Raw genomic sequence first — 8,406 nt, forward strand, 5'->3', positions numbered from 1 at the left:
ACACACATATTGCCTGTGTGAGAGGTGATTCTTATGGGTTATCACCATTTTCTCTGCAAGAGGAACCTGCTGCCCACTCTGCTTCCTCCCACTGACTTGTGCCCTGGTTCCCTGGGATGCAGCCTGGCTGTCTCTCAGCACTGCCCTGGCCTCCTGCACCTCTCCAAAGCAGACACAGGTCTGCCAGCCAAGCAGCAGGAGAGGGGAGAAGGATTAAGGGAGTGGGGAAGTTAAGATAAGCACTTTGAAAAGTCAGAATCACAGAATAATCTGAGTTGGAAGGGACCCAGAAGGATCATTGAGTCCAATTCTTAAGTGAATGGCTCATACAGGGATCAAACCCATGACCTTGGTGTTATCAGCAAGGAGAAACCACAACAAACTCCAACTGGCCCAGGATAATTTCTGCTTCTGGGCAGAGGCTGCAAGGTCCTCAGTGACATGAGAAGAGGTTTCTAATGGCATCAAGTGTTTGTCATCCCTTTTTGCCTTTCTCCTACACAAACCCATGCCCACTGACAATGAACCCACATCCAAGCTCTGCTGTTCCAAATCTGGAAGGTGTTGGCTGAGGGAGGGGAGGATGTACTGAGTCATGGTCTCCATGCTGCATCTAGAACTTCTGGGGCTCACTGATGGAAACAAAAACGAGCTACCACCCACAAAAGTCTTGTGACAGAGGCTGTGCAGTCATAGTTCAGGCCTGTCAGTGAGGTTGGTGGGGTGTGAAAGACCTCACAGCCTCCCCATTCCCTGGAGCTGAAGTCTGGCCATGAGAGATTGGAACTCAGTCCAGTGGAAACAGGGATGTCTTGGTTGGTTGGTTGGTGGGGAATCACTGGGGTGGGTCTTCAGGGTTACTCAGAAACACATTTTTATGCTTCTACATCTATGGCCCCAGCAAATTCAGTGGCTGCTGTTTTGGTGAACATGCAGCTGAGTTTTGCTGTCTGACCAAGTGGGAAGTCTCTGGTAACAGCAATTCTCTATGTGGGGCTCTGGAAAATGTAGAAAAGACCTGCTGCTTCTTCTTATATAAGAGGTATAGAATAAGGGCGAGAGAAAGAGGGCATGAGGTAGGAGAGAGCAAGATGCAGAGGAGAACATCAGCAAAAAGAGGGAGTAGAGAGTGTGTGTTGTTAAAGAATCAACAATATGTGTAGAAAAGGGAATTACCCAGGGGAGCAGAGTGTGTGTGTGGAGCTGGGAGAAATGTTATGGAAGAAAGATATTAAGGCGAAGCAGCTGATATTTGAAATGTTATTTGAAGAGAAGGTTTAATCTGATAGGGCACAGACAGAATTAATGGGTTTTCAATGAGTTGCAAAGCGCTCCGGGACAGTGCTGGGAACAGAGCGAAAGTTCTGCTGCTGGAGGTCAGAGCCACATCCTGTTACGACCCGCCCCAGGAAAAGGGGAGAGGGGGGTAACTCAGGTTCCATCAAAAATTCCTTTGGGGTGGATTACAGCGAAACAACACTAAATAATCGGTGTATGAAAACATATATGGATAAGATTTATTTTAACAATTTTGAATCAGTAGGTAAGTTAACATTTTCGGGTGCTGTAACCTTTCTAGGGAGGAGAAAAATGCATAGGGGAGAGAAAGACAGGGTGAGAGTAAGGGAGAGCAAGAAAAAAAAAGAAGATGAGATAATCACCGCCCACTGGATCCAGCGATGTCTTGATCCGCAGGCGGTGGGGGGAGAAGGAAAAGCAAAAACCCCCGCCAAAACCCCAAAGTCACCAGTCAAAATCCATATATTTAGCACCTCCCCCAGGGCGGGGAGCCGTCCCCATAGGTTGGCGTCCCCCTTTTTTGGCGCGGAGTCCACGAGGAGGGCGTGGCAAACTCAGCTCTTCCCGCCTTTTCGGGTCTTGACATCTTCTGCACTGAAGGAGGGGGGGGATGGGCCCAGTTGCCCACCAGAAAGTCAAAAGCCTGTAGAAGTCTCCCAGAATGCATAAATCATTAACTGTTTCAGTCTCTGACACCACCCCGTGATTTATGCATTCAATGATTTTTTTTTCTTCTCTGTGAATCTTCTTTGTGGGCGGTGCTTCTCGTAACAGGAAGACAGAAGAGTAAAGGAAAGGAAGAGATAGCCCCAATGCACTGCAATTCTCCTCTCTCAAAAAAACAACTTTATAATAAAATAGTAAGCTAATTTGTATTAGCTACTCTCTCTCCACCCCGTGAGTGATCAGGGTGAGTAATAGGCTACAATCAAATTTCTTAACATTAATAAGGTTACAAACATATATACATACTTGAAATTATACATCAAAAACATTGAGTTACTTGGGAGCTGGTAAAAGGCTTTCTTATGTTCTCTTTGGGCCTAAATTTAGTTCTATTTGTTAAATTTAACCAAATATGAAATTCAATGCCTCTCAAGGCAGAGGGCTAACGTATATAATACATATTTGTATGATTTCAAATATGCATGAATACTTGTACTAACTCCCAGGTTATATTTGGTTGAGTTTAGATATTTAAAAAGACAAAATAAACTTGGCAATAATTAAACTAACAATACATCTCAGGAAAACTACACAAACAAGTTAACAATCCTTAATACAAGTAATTTTGGGAGTAGGGGAACACAAACACAATGTTTGTGGTAGGTTCAAAACTATTAGGATCATGACATTTTTAAGATAAAACACATGCAAACAACCAATGTGGTAAAAAAAAACAGTATAACTCTTCAGTTCTGTTGTCACTTCATGTTGTCATAGGATAATGAGAACTAATGATAACAGCAGCAGAAGGCTTTATCGGTATCATGTGGTGTGATCTCTTCTGCTGGTAGGTTTCTGCAAAAAGAACAAATCTGGCCCATTGCGGACCAATTGTTAAAAAGAAGGAAGAATCCATCGAGTGTTTATTCGATGGTCCTTCTCGTGAGCATCTGTGGCTACCCATGTATGAGGGTTAACCAGGGTTTTCAGAGTGAGTGGCACTTGTCCCACAGAGGGTAGATTTACTAATACGGGTTGGCCTGGATAATGGAGTGGTTTTACAGGATCTTTACTTTTGTTTTCCCTCAGTACAATAGTGGGGGGTTCGGGGCAGAATGCTGTAATTCGAGGGCAACCGTTTATTCCCCATCGGCTATTGATTTTGGTTACTGCATCAGAAACTCTGGAGGCCCATTCAGGGTTATGAGGTTTTATGGCTCGCTTTAGGAGCCCATTGGTACGTTCCACAATACCATTTGCTTGTGGATAATATGGAGTGTGGAAGGTCCATTGAATTCCCTCTTCTCGGGCCCATTCTTGTACCACCCCGGCAGTGAAATGGCTCCCATTGTCTGATTGGATAGACTTTGGTTTGGGTAGATAACTGAACCATAGCTTTAGAGTTTTCACAGTATTCTCTCCCGTGGCTCGTCGCACAGCTTCAGCCAGGGTTAATCCTGATATTATCTCTACCCCAACCAGGATGTATTGTTTTCCATAAGAAATTCTGAAAGGACCAATGTAGTCTACCTGCCAGGTATCCCACAATCCCTTATTATCCCTCAGGTGCAGGGGTGGATCTTTCAGTGGATCATGATCTTTCAACCTGGTGCGGCATAGACTACAGGCAGAGATCACTGTGTTGCACAGCTCCCTGGTAACTGGCCACCCTCTACTGATTGCTTCTTTAAACAGATCTCTGTTTCCTGAGTGGTCTCTTTTTACATGTAACCATTCTAACAGACGTTCCCAATTTTGTCCCTCTCCCTCTATTGTTATCTTAGCTAACCGTGTCAGTGAGTCTACTTGATTGTTTAACAGATGAGCGGGGTTGTTATCTGTTTGGTGTGCAGCAACCCATCCCACAAGGAATGTTTTTTGTTTAGCTATGTTTAGGATCTCTTTCCATTTTTCTTGTTGCCACACTGATATTTGATTCACTTCCCATTGATTTTGTTCCCAAAAAGGGAGCCATTCTGTACATCCTTTGAATACTGCATAGGAATCTGTGTAAATGTATGTGTCTCCTTCAGTGTCTGCTTCTCTGGTAAATACACTCCATACTGCTACTAACTCCCCGACCTGAGCACTCCCTTCTCCTTCTGTCACTACCCTGTCCCCTGAATCAACATGTAGGGCCACGGCTCGATATTTCCACACTTTTCCTTCTCGTCTGGCAGAAGCATCTGTAAACCAAACATTTTTTAAGTGAGGTTCAAAAGCGGGAGCAGGTTTTATACAGGAAGGAGGAGGGTTTGAATCAGGTAGCTTACAAGATTGTTCTTGTATTTGGAGTATTTTTGGAGCTCCTTCAGTTATTTGACGAGAGTGATAGTAATGATCAATTTGCGCATACCATCTCCGGACTGTTTCTCTCTGAGCTACCCCTGCAGGAGGGGGGGTTCCAGATATCACTGGCTTTAAAACCTTAAAAGGCCCTCGCAGGATGATTGATTGGTGTCGAATTGTCTTCTCTGCTTCCTGCAGGGCTAAACAGACCACAAACAGGCCTTTTTCCCAAGCAGAGTATCGTTTTTCAGCATCTTTTAGGCTGCGAGAAAGAAAACCAATGGGGCGAGTGGGACCTTCAGGTCCCCGCTGCCACATATGTATGGACAGACTGTGGATTGCAAATCCCCATTCAATTTGGAGTGGATCTGTGGGATGTATGGGCCCCAGAGTTTGGTATACATTAGCTTCAAAGATTAGTAATTTCAGGGCTTCTTCATGCATGGGGGTCCACTCCCATGTTGTTTTTTTTCGTGTCAGGTCATACAGGGGACGAGCAATAATGGAGAAATCTGGCACATGTTTCCTCCAAAAAACCAGCAAACCTAAAACATGCTGGAGCTCTCTTTTACTCTCTGGCATCTTTACTTGCTCTAGGGTGTTTAAGGTTTCAGGAGGGATGCACACTGCTCCTCCTTTCCACCATATACCTAGGAATTTTACTTCGGAGGAGGCAAGCTGTACCTTTTCTGTGGGAATTTGGAGCCCCAGACTTTCTAGGTGAGTGATAATATTTTTCTGGGTCTGGCTCACTGGTATGACATCGGAGCCACCAATTAATATGTCATCAATATACTGATATACCTTAGTTCCTTCTTCAGGAGTAATTTGAGCCAGCTCCTGTGCGAGTGCATGATGGGCCAGGGTAGGGGAGTGTCGGTATCCCTGAGGTAGGCGAGTAAAGGTATACTGATTACCCTCCCAGGTAAAAGCAAAACGATCTTGGTCTGCCTCCTGTAAGGGAACCATAAAAAACATATCTTTGACATCAATAGTTGCAAGAATTGGATGGGCCTGCTCCTGAATTGTAGCAATCAGCTCAGCTATGTTTGGTACTGCAGCTGTCAGGGGGCCACTGTTAGAGTTGAGCCGTCGATAATCTACTGTGAGCCTCCAATTTCCGTTAGGTTTGCGAACAGGCCATACCGGCGAATTGTATGGTGAGTGTGTAGGGACAACCACTCCTTGCTCCTGCAGTTCTGCAATTACTGGAGCAATTCCTTCACGTGCCCCTAAAGGGAGTGGGTAGGGTTTTACGTTTGTTATTTTGGAAGGAGGCAGACTTGGAGCGGTTTGTAACAGACGGACAGAGAGGGATGGGAGACCAAACACCCATTCTCTCCCTCTGGCATCTGTCCAGGCTCGACCCTTTAATAAATCTAACCCCAGGATGTTAGCTGGTAGTGGCCCCACAATCATGGTAGTTTCTGTGGCTGTCTCATCTCCCGGTAACCAGCATTTTACTCGAGCAGTGTATTGGGGTTGGGATTTGCCAAAGGCATCGGTTACCCATATTTTTTTTTGTCTGGCTTAATGCCACACTGGGTAGCAGCTTCAGTTTGGAGTGCTGAGACCTGTGCACCCGTGTCCACCAGGAATGTAACCAAAGATTTAAAAGGGCCGAGAGGAAAAGTGATCACCATATCTCCCTGGTTGTTTTCTGTGAGCCTTCTCATGTAAACCCACTGACCGCTCCCCGGTTCACTTAATGGGAGCGGCGAGTCCCGTTTCTCAACTCGGGATTGGTTAAACTGAATTCTGGTGGGGCTGAGGGAACCACAGTGTTGGATTCCTGGGGAGGGTTGCCCCCAGGGGGTGACTCACGCTCTTTGATCTTATCCCACTGCTTTATCAAGTGTTCCAAATTAGCTGTGGGTAGTTTATCCATCACTTCTCGAGGAATTCCTTTCTCGATACCCTCCACCCACAAACTGTACCTTGTTCGCTCACTGGGTGTTGCACTTTGCTGACGATTACCTGGCAAAGGTGATTTTCGGATCTCTCCTACCCTCCTGATATCTGTTTTTTGCTTAACACTACTTGTATCAGAGACCCCCAACTGTCGACCAGTAGTTACCAATTCTTGGGCTACCTCTAACCAGGTCATCCCCAGTGGAGCACCCCTTCTTCTGGGGGTTGTCATTATGCGCTCTTGTAGTTGTTTAGCATGAGTTTTTAGTGCATCAGGCAGGCCTCTTATCAGGGCAGGAAATCTTTGTGGATCCGCTTCGAGTTCCATAGGGGAATGCCGCTGCGAGTCCAACAATCTTGTATGGATTAATTGGAGGCATGCAGCTTTTTGTACGCTTTCGACAATGTGGCCAATTGTGGGGGTTTTAATTGTGTGAGGATCTCCCCTTTCGATAGGGTCTAACCCGCCTGCCCAGTAGGCAGCTCTCTGGGTCAGCGGCCACGGGGCTCGGTTATCATTTGTGGCCAGGAAGACCCCTGGGCCCCAAAATCCTCTGGCCTCATCCTCACTTAACAAAATCCGATCCCCTCCTGTAAGGGACACTCTCCACACATATTCAGTCTCTGATTCACTGGCTTTACGACTGTATTTTTCCTGAATTTTGGCCAGTGCTTCCCCCGTGTACGGGGTAATTCGTGTGGTAGTTTGCCGATCTGCCCCCTGGCCAGTGGTTTCAGTTTTAATGAGGGGACGCATATGTATTGCCTCGTCCTCCGGGTAACTTTGCTTCAACTCTTCTAATTCCCCAGAGGGGTACAGGGATTTGTTAACATCTACCGGTTTAGGGTATTTTGAACTAATGTCTCGCAATTCACAATTTTTCATTTCCAGTATCTTCTTAAGCCTTTCATTTTGTTTCTCCTCATCTTGCAGAGCTGATCGAAGCAATGAGTTAATCTCTCTCTCCTTCTCCAGTGCCTGTCGTTCAGCAGTTAACTGCTGGCGTTCTTTTCCTAATTGCTCCTGTAATGCCTTCATTGTCTCTTGAAGAGACCTTATCACCTCACCGGTAGATTTTTGAATAGCCTCTTTTTCTAGCTGGTCCTGCAAAGATCTCATTGACTCTTGGAAAGATTTTATCCCTTCACTTACAGATTTCTGAATAGCTGATTTTTGCTTTTGCACTGCTCTAAGGAACACGCCTAAGACAGCACCCACAAAAAACAATTCTAAACCAAGGATAGCTATCAGGAGGGAATAATCCCCATATAATTCAACCTGGGGTGTCATCCCCTTTGCCTCAGTCATTAACCCAGCTTAGGTTAATGTCTTTCTCCCCCTTAACCCTCTGAGGGCTGGTTTGACTCTCTCCTGGAAAACCTTTCAACAGGTCCAGGTACCAGAGAACCTTTCAACAGGTCCAGGCCACACCAAGAAACCTTTCAACAGGTCTGATGTGCCCGGGTCACACCGAGAGGAGAAAAATTCTCACTATAATTTTACAGCGAGGGGACGGTCACCATTTGACTCGCCCTCGGTATCAGTTTTAGAATACACCGATTACTCCACCACATCCAAAGGATCCTGCCGACTACGCCAAAAATGTTACGACCCGCCCCAGGAAAAGGGGAGAGGGGGGTAACTCAGGTTCCATCAAAAATTCCTTTGGGGTGGATTACAGCGAAACAACACTAAATAATCGGTGTATGAAAACATATATGGATAAGATTTATTTTAACAATTTTGAATCAGTAGGTAAGTTAACATTTTTGGGTGCTGTAACCTTTCTAGGGAGGAGAAAAATGCATAGGGGAGAGAAAGACAGGGTGAGAGTAAGGGAGAGCAAGAAAAAAAAAGAAGATGAGATAATCACCGCCCACTGGATCCAGCGATGTCTTGATCCGCAGGCGGTGGGGGGAGAAGGAAAAGCAAAAACCCCCGCCAAAACCCCTAAGTCACCAGTCAAAATCCATATATTTAGCACCTCCCCCAGGGCGGGGAGCCGTCCCCATAGGTTGGCGTCCCCCTTTTTTGGCGCGGAGTCCACAAGGAGGGCGTGGCAAACTCAGCTCTTCCCGCCTTTTCGGGTCTTGACATCTTCTGCACTGAAGGAGGGGGGGGGATGGGCCCAGTTGCCCACCAGAAAGTCAAAAGCCTGTAGAAGTCTCCCAGAATGCATAAATCATTAACTGTTTCAGTCTCTGACACATCCCCAGCACAGAGCAAGCCAGGGAAGGAAT

The sequence above is a fragment of the Pipra filicauda genome, unplaced genomic scaffold (assembly GCF_003945595.2).
Source record: "Pipra filicauda isolate LSUMZ 115617 unplaced genomic scaffold, ASM394559v2 scaffold121_size3267253_pilon, whole genome shotgun sequence".
NCBI lineage: Eukaryota > Metazoa > Chordata > Aves > Passeriformes > Pipridae > Pipra > Pipra filicauda.